The sequence below is a fragment of the Podarcis muralis genome, chromosome 3 (genome assembly GCF_964188315.1).
Source record: "Podarcis muralis chromosome 3, rPodMur119.hap1.1, whole genome shotgun sequence".
Lineage (NCBI taxonomy): Eukaryota > Metazoa > Chordata > Lepidosauria > Squamata > Lacertidae > Podarcis > Podarcis muralis.
The window spans coordinates 79,192,301-79,203,803 of NC_135657.1; positions in this window are offsets into that span (position 1 = coordinate 79,192,301).

An 11,503-nucleotide genomic window follows, 5' to 3' on the forward strand; every position below is an offset into this window, starting at 1 on the left:
TTGGTTTTTAACAGTTCTGGATTTATAAAAAGGTAAAAGGTAAAGGTACCCCTGCCCGTACGGGCCAGTCTTGACAGACTCTGGGGTTGTGCGCCCATCTCACTCAAGAGGCCGGGGGCCAGCGCTGTCCAGAGACACTTCCGGGTCACGTGGATTTATAGCTTAGTCCTATACATGCCCACTCAGATTAAATTCCTTTGAGTTAAGTGGTAACTGTATAGAAATGCAACCATAGGCTTTTGTTTAGCATTTTGGAATACAGTGGTACCTCGAGTTACAAACGCTTCAGGTTAACCCAGAAATAGTACCTCGGGTTAAGAACTTTGCTTCAGGATGAGAACAGAAATTGTGCTCCGGCGGCGCAGCAGCAGCAGGAGGCCCCATTAGCTAAAGTGGTGCTTCAGGTTAAGAACAGTTTCAGGTTAAGAACGGACCTCCAGAACGAATTAAGTACTTAACCCGAGGTACCACTGTATAACAAAAGTGCTGGTTGTCTTGATTACTGAGTTTTGCTCAGTTAGCTTCTACTCGGCATCCGAAATCTCATCAGGTCTTTGAGCTGACCCACCCATTGTGTCTGTTATGAGGCCTCTGGGTGCCCCAGAATTTCTGAACCCATTCATGTATGGATGGATCACTGCATTGTTGGCATGATTCTTTCACACCAGTACGAATCCTTTTTTGACTAATTGCAATGTGGTGTTCCACATGAACAGCTAACTGACCTCTGCAGGGCATTCATAACTTGTAGCCATGTTAACTTTGTCAACACTTGCATTCTGAGTTTTTCCCCTCAAGTGTTTGTGGTCTCTCCATCTGACAGTAGAACAAATGTAGATGCCTCTGGCAGGAAGAAGGAAGAGCTATTACTATGTATAGATATTAGGTACTCTGAGTCCTTAGGATAAAATAGTCTATATATTTTAATAAGTACTGTATATCTGGTATTCTGTGCCATTCTTGCTGGGGGAGATTTTGGCCATTTTGGTGAAATAAGGAATCAAATAGTGTGGATAATGTTCGATATGACATCTTTATCCTTTCTCTTCACAGATTCCCCTTTGAATTTGGGAGCTGTAATCAAATGTTTTTGTGCTGGTACTCTTAAAGCAATGGCAACAAATAATCTTCAGCTATCAAAAAATCTGTCTCTTTTCAATTATTATCTCCTTCAGTAGCCACAACAGCTATCGTCCTCTGGAATAGTTAAATGTCAACCAGTATAAAGGTTTCTGAGTACTGTACAAAGGAGTGGACATTGACAGAAAGCTGGATTGAGACAAGGCAGTGAGATGGGAAACATTACAGACCTCTCTGTAGAGGGCAAAACTAATTCATTTAGCTTAATTTCCTGCCAGTAATTTCTCCCACACAAAGGCAAGCAAAACTCCCTGTCTCAAACACCTCTGAAAACTGAACACGTTTTTCCTCCAGGAAATGAGGAAAATAATGATTATGGCATATTGAGGGAAAACTCATTGAGGTGGACAAATAATTAGCTGGAGACTATAAATGCATCTAAGTGGGAAACTGGACTCTTCATGAAAGTCACAAATTGTGATGGTGTCTTGGATACAATTGGTCTATTGTGGTATGAGCTCTTGCAGACTACTGAAATGGGGTACTGGAACCTTTTGAGTCCAGTTCTTAGGTATGAACTTATCTGTTAAGACAAGATCTTACTCATTGGTGTTAACCTTCCGTGTTAGAAAAGGACTCATACTACATGTCTATCCTGGTAGCTGTTGTAAGGTTTAATGTAATGATGTATTTGAAGTTAATGCACAATGGAAAAAGCTATATAAATACACTAATTGCACAACTATCTACATGTTTATTCCGAGTTAAGTTCCACTGTGCTAAGTGGGACTGGCTTGGTTTGCTGCAAATGTGCATAAGATTGCAGCTTTAGATGTATTCAATCCTGTAATTTCATGCTCTTTTCAGTGGAAATTTTTCAAATAAATGTACTTAGAGTCACAACCTTAGATTGAAGGGTCTTGCTGAAATTTTATATTAGCATGGTAAATTGCAGGGAAGTCAGAATAGAATACATTTGTGCTAATGTTTAATGCATTTTATTGTAATTTAATGTTTTATCTATAATTTTACTTGTACTCCGCTTGGAAAGCCTTTTTATTGTGGTTTATAATTTTTTCAAATAAATGAATTTTTGCATATAAAAATGTATTTCATCTTTCTGCCAATGTGCATTTTTAAACCTATTTCTTCTAACAGTGTAATCGTCTGCATGTCTTTTAAAGAAGTAAGTTCTACTGAGTTCAATGGGACTTACTCCAAAAAAAGTATAATACGATTGAGGATCTAGTAAGCAAATGCTGCAAAGTTTCAAGGGCACAGTAGATAATAAAATGAAGACATTAATTCAAATTAATTCAATTTTATCAGCAGATAAACTGTACACCTTATCAGTTGTTTCTCTTCAGGAAAGCTACTGTGAATGAACCTGCTGCTGTCCTGAAACCACATTTAAAAAACAAACAAACATTTTGTTAACTCTTTATGAAGGTTTTCCTGGGCTAGTGATGGATCCTGGAAGGCTTCCTTGGGCTAAGTATACATTATACATTAAAAGCACATTACTTCCTCAAAGAATCCTGGGAACACTAGCTTATCTTTCCCAGAGCTACAGTTCCAAACAACCTTAACAAAATATGGTACCCAGGATTTTTGGGGGAAGATAATGTGCTTTAAATTCATGGTGTGTACGCATATCACATCCCACCCCTTTCCACTGCACCCGGGGTTAGACTTACTGAAAACAGCTACAGGCAGGGAAAGACTTTAGAAGTATATCCCAACCGCTATTTTAGAACCACAGAATGGAATATATTTTCAAGGTAGGCACTTGGATATTTTCCTAGGTAACATTGTCATGAAGTGTCCTCATTTCCATTTTCCAGGTAAGCAGGAAACAGCAATAATCGTCAACCATAAAAAGTAGCGGAGGAAGAGATCTGTCAGTGGTTGGCTGTATTTTGCTTAAACCTGCAAATGTGTAGGAAGAAGGCTGCTTCCTAAATGCAACCCCCGCCCCCAACCTATCATCAGGATGCATCAAGAGCATAGGAAGATCCTTCCTAGATAAAGCCAAAAGTAGTTTAGTTCCTCATCCTGTTCGCCCAGTGGTTAACCAGATAGATGGGAGAGGAAATCACACGAGCAGGACGTGTGTGCAATAGCGCTCTCTATAGCAACAGGGATACGCAGACATATCACCACTGATATCGGATGAAATGTATACATTGCCATCATGACTAGTATTTGCCAATAGTTTTGTCCTCCCAAGGTGGGGGGATTTTATTTTATTTACTGTCAAGTGGCCTATAGGTTTTATGAAATAAATAAAAAATACGTTTTGAACCTCCTAGATTGGTGGCCGTCAGTGTATCTTGTGTAGCAAATTCCGTGGTTCAACTGGTGTATGAAGGAGAACTCTCTGAATCTTCCCACATTCAGCTTCATTAAATAATCCTGGATTTTAGTATTTTGAGAGGGAATCTTATTCTCTATCCAAACATGCTCGCCTTACCCTTTTCCAAACTTAACATATTTCATCCCATTAAGATGTGCAGTGGAAACCCTGCTGGCAATTCTGCCATCCTGTGAATTTCAGAAGTGAGAGATTTTTCTCTTTGGTGGCACTCAGTCTGTGAAATGAAGAAGAAGAGTTTGGATTTGATATCCCGCCTTTCACTCCCTTTAAGGAGTCTCAAAGCGGCTAACATTCTCCTTTCCCTTCCTCCCCCACAACAAACACTCTGTGAGGTGAGTGAGGCTGAGAGACCTCAGAGAAGTGTGACTAGCCCAAGGTCACCCAGCAGCTGCATGTGGAGGAGCGGAGACACGAACCCGGTTCCCCAGATTACGAGTCTATCGCTCTTCACCACTACACCACACTGGCTCCCCTGTCCAAGGTGTGCCTGGCTTCTTCATTGTATACCCTTTATGTCAGGTCAAGAGGCCCCTTTTTTCCACAGGCCTTTGGGGTAGAGAATAAGATCAGAAGATATTTCCCACTGTGGAATTGTTGCCGTTTCTGACTGTTTCTGGTTTGATTTAATACAGCCTAAGTCCCAGCAAAGGAAGAATGGGTGCAAAAACTTACAGAATATGCAGAAATGGTGAAACTTAACGGAAGAATAAGAAATCGAGATAACAAACCTTTTATGAAAGATTGGAAATGGTTTATTGAATATTTACAGATAAATTGTAAACAGATAAGAACATTGGCAGAATTATGCAGTTTTATAAGAGTATATATTTAAAGTAAACAATAAATGAGCAAATGAAGTTAATTAGGATATGCAGAAGATATTAAAAATAAATTTAAGGAACTGCAGAAAGAGGGGGAAGGAAGTCAAGCTTTGAAATGTTAAAATGATTGTAAAATTAGTGAAATGTATAAACCTGAAAAGCATAATTTTTTTTTGAAAAAAGATTTAATACGGACTAGTAATGTTTTATGTATTTAATGGTTTACTTGAAATGAGCTAGAATCACATGGTGAAAGGCAGGCTAAAAATGCATATCAAGAATTAAAGTCCCAAGCGCTGTAACCTTTACTTTTCCTTATAGGGGAATAGTGCAGCCTCATTATTATTTTGGATGCCCTTTTCTTAACCTTTTCCAGCTCGACAATATTCTTTTTGAGCTGAGGAGACCAAAGCTTGAACACAGTATTCCAAATGTTGCTCATGCCATAGATTTTTATAACTGCATTATGATATCACACTTTCATCTCCAACCCCTTTCCTAACGATCCCTAAAACAATTTCCCTTTTTCACAGCTGTCGCACTCTGGGTCGACATTTCCATTTATCTGCCTGCTGTGACTCCCAAGAGCTGTTTCTCTGTTGGTCCCTGCCAGTTCAGATCCGATAAGTTAGATTGTTTTTGCCCCTGTGTGCATCATTTCACATTTGCTAAATTGAATTACACTTGCCATTTTAATGCCCATTCACACAGTTCAGAGTGAACCTTTTGAAGCTCCTCACAATCCCCTTTCTGTTCTTGCCACTTGGGCTGATGAGCTTATGAAGACCAATAAACATCAAGACTTTTCCTACAGTCCTTGCTAAATGTTGAACTCTGGCCTAATCTCTCATATAATGCATATTTCAAAAAAACGGAATAGGTGTGCAACATGTCAGATGCTATTTCACATAAAATCCCATTCATTTCAATGGTGCTTTCACAGGAATTGGATGGTAGATTGCACCCTACATAATACAGACAATTCCAGTTAATTACACCTCACTCAGAGAGTCTTCTGCTTAATTTGATCACCGGTTAATTAGATTGTCTTATTTGATCAGGTCTCTAGTAACCAAATAATTTGCATTCACCTGCTGAGGCTGTCTTTCTTTTAATTGCTTTCTGGTATTGAAAACTTTGCTGTTGGATCAGTTTAGGGCTATATTAGAAACACAGTACATAATTTACAATTTATCAGCTTTAATGTAAGATGAACGGATTATGGATCTTACACAGAACCATGTTTAATGGTGCCTTTTCCTCCTGCTTTAAATGCTGTGTTTTCCCTGAGCTGAGAAGAGAGCCATATGTAGACAGGCAAGCAAACCTTCTCAAATCCTGCTGCAGTGTGCATTCTTATTGTGTTCTTTGTGGTGTGCAGGATACCATTATTTTACATATCTCCACAAAATGTGAATAATTAAGTAGTACATAAATGTTTTAAATAAATAAATTAACTGAAGCCAGGGGTATTTTCTTCCATTATTTGTGATTAAGACCCAGATGCCACCTGCCACCTTTTTGTGGGTGGGGTGGGGGAGTTCGACTGTGTTGCACTGAGATGCAGTTTTAATATTGGCACCCCAGCTCAGTGCCTCTGAGCTACACTCCAGGCAGTAAATCAGCAGCCATTGTTAAGGTTTTGGAACTTGAAGGCAGAGATTGCTTACATATATGCTGTCATGTAGTTGAGGGACTATATTTTCTCTTGTTTCCGAGGATTGACCCAGAATCAGTTGGTTCAAATGAGAAGGAAACAGATTTAGACTGAACATTAGGGGAAGCATCCTCCCAATGTGAGATGTTTTGACAGTGGAACAGACGGCCTGGGAAGGTGGTGGAATCCCCTTCATTAATGGTTTCCAAGCAGGGACGTTGTAGTAGCGGGGTTTTTTGTTTGCTTGTTTTGCGTCAGCAGGGAGTTGTACTAGACTGAGCTCCCAATCTAGTGATTCTGTGTGAAGAAGCTTGAATCAGAAGGGTTTTTAAGCCCATTCCTAATGTGAATACAAGGCTTGGGATTGGCTGGGATGTGCATTTTATCATGGTTATTTTCCCCTAGAATTCTCTCGCCCATTAACAGGATTCATCTATGACTCCCACATATACAGGTTCATAAGTGCTTCTTGGAACTCTGGAACGTAAGTGCCTGCTGAATAAGGCCAATGGTCCATCTAGTTCTGCATCCTGTCATCACAGTGGCCTACAAGATGCCTGTGGGAATCCCACAAGCAGGATCTGAGTGCAAGAGCACTCTCTCTATAGTGCTAAGCAACTGTTATTCAGAAGTATTGCTTCCTCAAACTATGGAGACAGAGCATAGCCACCATGGCTCATAGTCATCAATAGTCTCCAGCATCAATTTGTCTAATCTAATAAAGCCATCTAAGTTGGTGGCCATCACTGTCTCCTGTGAAGCAACTCCACAGATAACTATGTGCTGTGTGAATAAGTGCTTTCTTTTATCTTTACACTCATCATATATGACTTAAATATATGAGCCACTTTAGCATCATCCTGGAAACTCGTTGGGACAATCTATAGGTTAGCTAACTGTTGGAGGTTTATACAGCACAGTCTTTAGCATATGCGCCGCCGGGGTGCAAAGATCCGCCCAGTGCCCCCAAATTTAGTTTAGCCCCCAAATTAACTTTGATTATGATGTAAGAGAGTTAATTTTGCGTGCACGGTGCCATTGAGAATGACAAGCTCCATTGTTGAGTTTGACAAGAGCCACTGTTGTGAATGACAAGCGCCGGCGTTGAGTCAAGCGCTGGCATTGTGAATGACAAGCACCACTGCTGGCACAGCGCGTCTTTGGTAAATGAGCGCACAAAGTCAAAGGTCCTTTAGTGAAACAGTAGGTATACATTTCGGTAATACCTAGGTATGTATGTATTTTGTTTTTCTAGTTTGATCAAAATTATTATTTCATAACAGGTAGATAGTTATGAGCTTAGGCGGCTTCAGCGGCAAGCACCTGGCGTCCCCAAAAATTTGGCATCCAGGTGCCCCACACCCCTTGCACCCCTGGGTAAAGACGGCCCTGGGTTTATATTTTGCTGTAGTCCTTTTTTCTCCCCTCCAACGTATTGCAAACTGGCATTGGTTTCATATTGATTTAAGTGTTGTGGCTTTCCTCCAAAATACAGAGAATGGTAGGTTGGGGAGAAAGCTAAAAATACCCCCACCCACCCACCCACAGTTCCCTTAGCACCCTTTCAGAAGGACCAGGGATCCTTATAGAGCAGCAGGAACTCTTAAACCCATTTAAGACTATAAAGCCAATGGATACAGTTTTGCAGTTAACGGTTGTTGGGTGGACAGGAAATACCCTGATCACACACTGAAGTGCTATACATGCCAAAGCAATGTACACATGGCTGAGTTTAATAACTTCAGGAATTGTGGCGGTGTTAAGTTGTGCCATGCCTGACTGGAGCAGTTACAAAGTTTTGCATCAGTATGACAGCAGTGGAAGGTGCCGACAGAGATTGCAATGTTGCCAAAAGGGCATACTCCTCACTTTAGCACTAGATTACATGCGCAAGAGACCATATTTTGAGCACTCTATATAGCATAGGTTATCTAATAGTTAATCCAGCCCGAAGGGATTGATGTCCAAGAATATTGCAGTAAAGGTCAGGATTTAAGTGAGCTGTGCATTATATTAAAAAATCAAAAACACAGTTGAGATTTCAGGTATCTCATTTTTTATTGGATTTTGACTATGATCTTATCTGTGATGTAAAGTTCAAGGTTTTCACTTCCAAGAGGAAGCGGGAGAGAGTGGGTGTAAGAGAGAAAATAACCGATACCATAGAGTGGGATTTATATATCAAAATATATATGCATAAAGGAAAATATAAAAGAAACAATTGCTTGGGGAAATAAGCCCCCTACCTGAGGCTTGAGCAAGACTTCAGAAAAGTTATATATCTTATTAACTCCAGACTGCCTATGCTTTTGTAAAATAATAAAACAATCAAAATTTAAGGATTCTCTGAACTCTTCATAACATCTGTTCCCAACCCACACATTCAATAAATAATAGACCTTCATTGTGTAATTGTTAGTTTGATTAGGGGAGAAAAAGCCCAGGCTGAGTCAAATAATTGAAATAAGGCTTCTAAGGGTACTATTAAAGGTTGAGTTTTTAATTGAATCTTTTGTTTTCTAGCAAATCAGTTTGCTTGTTTAAATAATGAAAGTTTCCCAAAATTAATTAGATATTGGAATATCTATTTAGATGTATCAAGGCATCTCTTAATACCTACTGTCCTTAATTTGTGATGCAATTATCAAAGTGCTATTTTATATTAAAATTAAAAGCAGAGGAAAATTATAATTATAATGAACTACTTTTACACTTGTTATCTCCACTGACTTCAATTCATTTGCTTCCTGTATAATGCAAGGCTAGAAAAGGGAAGAGGGAAGCAATTAAATAGAAGAGGGAGGTAAAACAGCCCATTCTCATTCCCAGCATTTTCTGGACATTAAGGTTATAAACACTTGTGTTACTTGAAGTAGACCCAGTGAAATGAATGGATTCAAGTTAGTCATGGTCATTAATTTCAGTCGGTTACTCTGAGTATGACTAATGTTGGGTACAAGCCATTGAATACATACTTCTGATTTTGAGAATATATGGGATTGCACTTTAAGGAGGCAAAAAAAGAAAAAATTAACTCCTTGGGTCAATAATGACTATCCTCCCCAAGCAGACCCTCTCAAAAGGATACAGAAGCCATCAGGGCTGGTTTGATGATGCCCGAAGGTAATGGGGCCCTTTATATGCCTAGCTGTCCTTTGTCAGCAACAAATTGTCGCTGTTTTTGTGTGTTGAATATATGCTATATAGTAATTTATGGACCTAATAGGTGTCTCAAGCCATTTGCACATGTTGCCATGCAACCAGTCCAAGCAGAATTTAGGCACCCTATATATAGAAATGAGCAAACCAGTGATATTTTTGGGAGCAGGCTAGCCCATTAACTTACATCATAGGAGCCTACACAACACAAAACACTGTTGCTGTATGTAGGTTTTATTTTATTTGTTTTTTATCTTATATTATGAAAATGTACATCCAGTGATTTTTCCCTTTAATTTTTTGGGGGGCCCCCAAGAGAGTGGGGCCCTAAGCTATAGCTTGTTTAGCTTGTACGTAAATCTGGCACACGAATGATATAGCACCTGTCTAGGCTTCAATGGTGAAAGCAACTCATTGTACACCATTTGACTATAAGCAGCATTTACTACACTCCTTCAAGGGAGCTCCAAACAGTCCTTTCAGACCAGGCTGTATACTGGAACCATTAGGACAGATCGGGGTATTAAAAACAGGTCAAAAAATAATGACTCCCAGCAGCTGGACAGAATTCTTTCTTCTTCTTTTTAAAGCATTGGTTAAAAAGTAATTTTGAAAATACACATTTGAAATCAATTACATGCTGGAAGAGCTATATAACATCCTCTCTGGATGTCTTCAGTTTTTACTTCATTCTTTTGGAATTCCACTCAATAGAATAAAAATAATGGATCACCTTAGCAGCTGCAATTCAAGTGCCTCATATTGTTACCCCCCCAAAAAAAAATGTCAGCAACTATAATGTGAAATGAAAGACATTTTCCGTTTTCTTTGAAGCAATTTGTTTTCTTTTGTCCTTGGACATCCTGCAATTGTGGAAATGATGGCTCAGTTCCACAAGTAAATGGCAGTGGGGTGGTGTGATTAACAAGGGCGATCGAGTTCCTGATTAGACCTCTAAGGAATAACGGACCACATTTAGAAAAAAAACATATTGAATTTTGAAATGTGGCATAGGCAATGCTCTTAAGTACCTGTAAATTTTAATTATTTTAATTAAAAATGGGTAGTTACAGTTTCATAAAACTTGGTCATGAAAAGCTGAGTCACAGAATCTCATCCCTGCTCTCTCCACTGTGTTAGCAGCCTTTCCTCTCTTGAAATTATTTCCTCTCCCGACTGTCCTTATGGTTTGTTGTTTCTAGTTCTTTTTTCAGTTCTGTTGAACTATATCTTTTGGGACACTTGGACTGTTGGGTGAAGCACTTGTCATTTTGATTCAGAACCATAATATAGAACGGCCTTTGTATACACACTTGGCGTTAACGGCCACTGAACTACGTAATTGGGATTCGGTTGGCATCCATCTGTTTCAGGAGACAATAGAGGACTGAACCTTTTTGGGTGTACCATGGCATTTCTTCTTTCTGCACTCCTCTCCTCATTGGGATTTATTCAGAGTAAGCAATCATGAGCCCCACAGCGCTGTTGGGCTTGGGTTGGCAGCGACTGAACAGGAGCTTGGACAAGAGGGTGCAGTGTCGTCTCCTAGAACCAGGCACCTTGCTTGCAGATGGGAACAGACCTGCCCACCCCAATGTAACGCATGCTTGAAATCACGATGCTCCTACAAGGCGAGAAAATCTTGCAACTGAGCACACCATTCTGCATCTTCTAGGTGGGAGCAGCAGGGGAATGTGTTGGGACATCGCTTTCACCCTATTCTGAACTTCTTGCCCTGCTCCTGAACTCTTGAATCGAGACTCCGGAGTGCTGTGTCTGCTTGCCTGAATAAAGGCCTCGTTCTTCCTTGCAAGTGAGAACCTCTGCCTGCGTTTATTGGGTGGCAGCCCAGACAGAAACAAGCCTCCAATCGTGCCACATGTCTTCTTCGCCTCACTGCATCACGTCATTTGCGTCTTACTTTTCCCACTCAAGAGATTTCCTTTGCTGCATCCGAGAGGCTCTTGCCTGCAGATAGGGAGCTACGCAGCATCCAGCAATTTCTGGTATCTAGGAATGGGGGAGAAAATGGATTCCGTTCGCGTTTAAAGGCAAACCTCTCTGATCTGCAGCATACAAAACAATATGCAAACTGAAACACGGTGATCCTTTGGAATGCACACTTCTCCAAATTTCGCAACCCAAGTAATGTGTGCAAAAATGCATAAACCAAAGTATGTGTTAACATGTGTGAAGATAAAGGGACCCCTGACCATTAGGTCCAGTCGTGTCCGACTCTGGGGTTGCAGCGCTCATCTCGCTTTATTGGCCAAGGGAGCTGGCGTACAGCTTCCGGGTCATGTGGCCAGCATCTCTTAGCCACTTCTGGTGAACCAGAGCAGCGCATGGAAACACCGTTTACCTTCCCGCCAGAGCAGTACCTATTTATCTACTTGCACTTTGACGTGC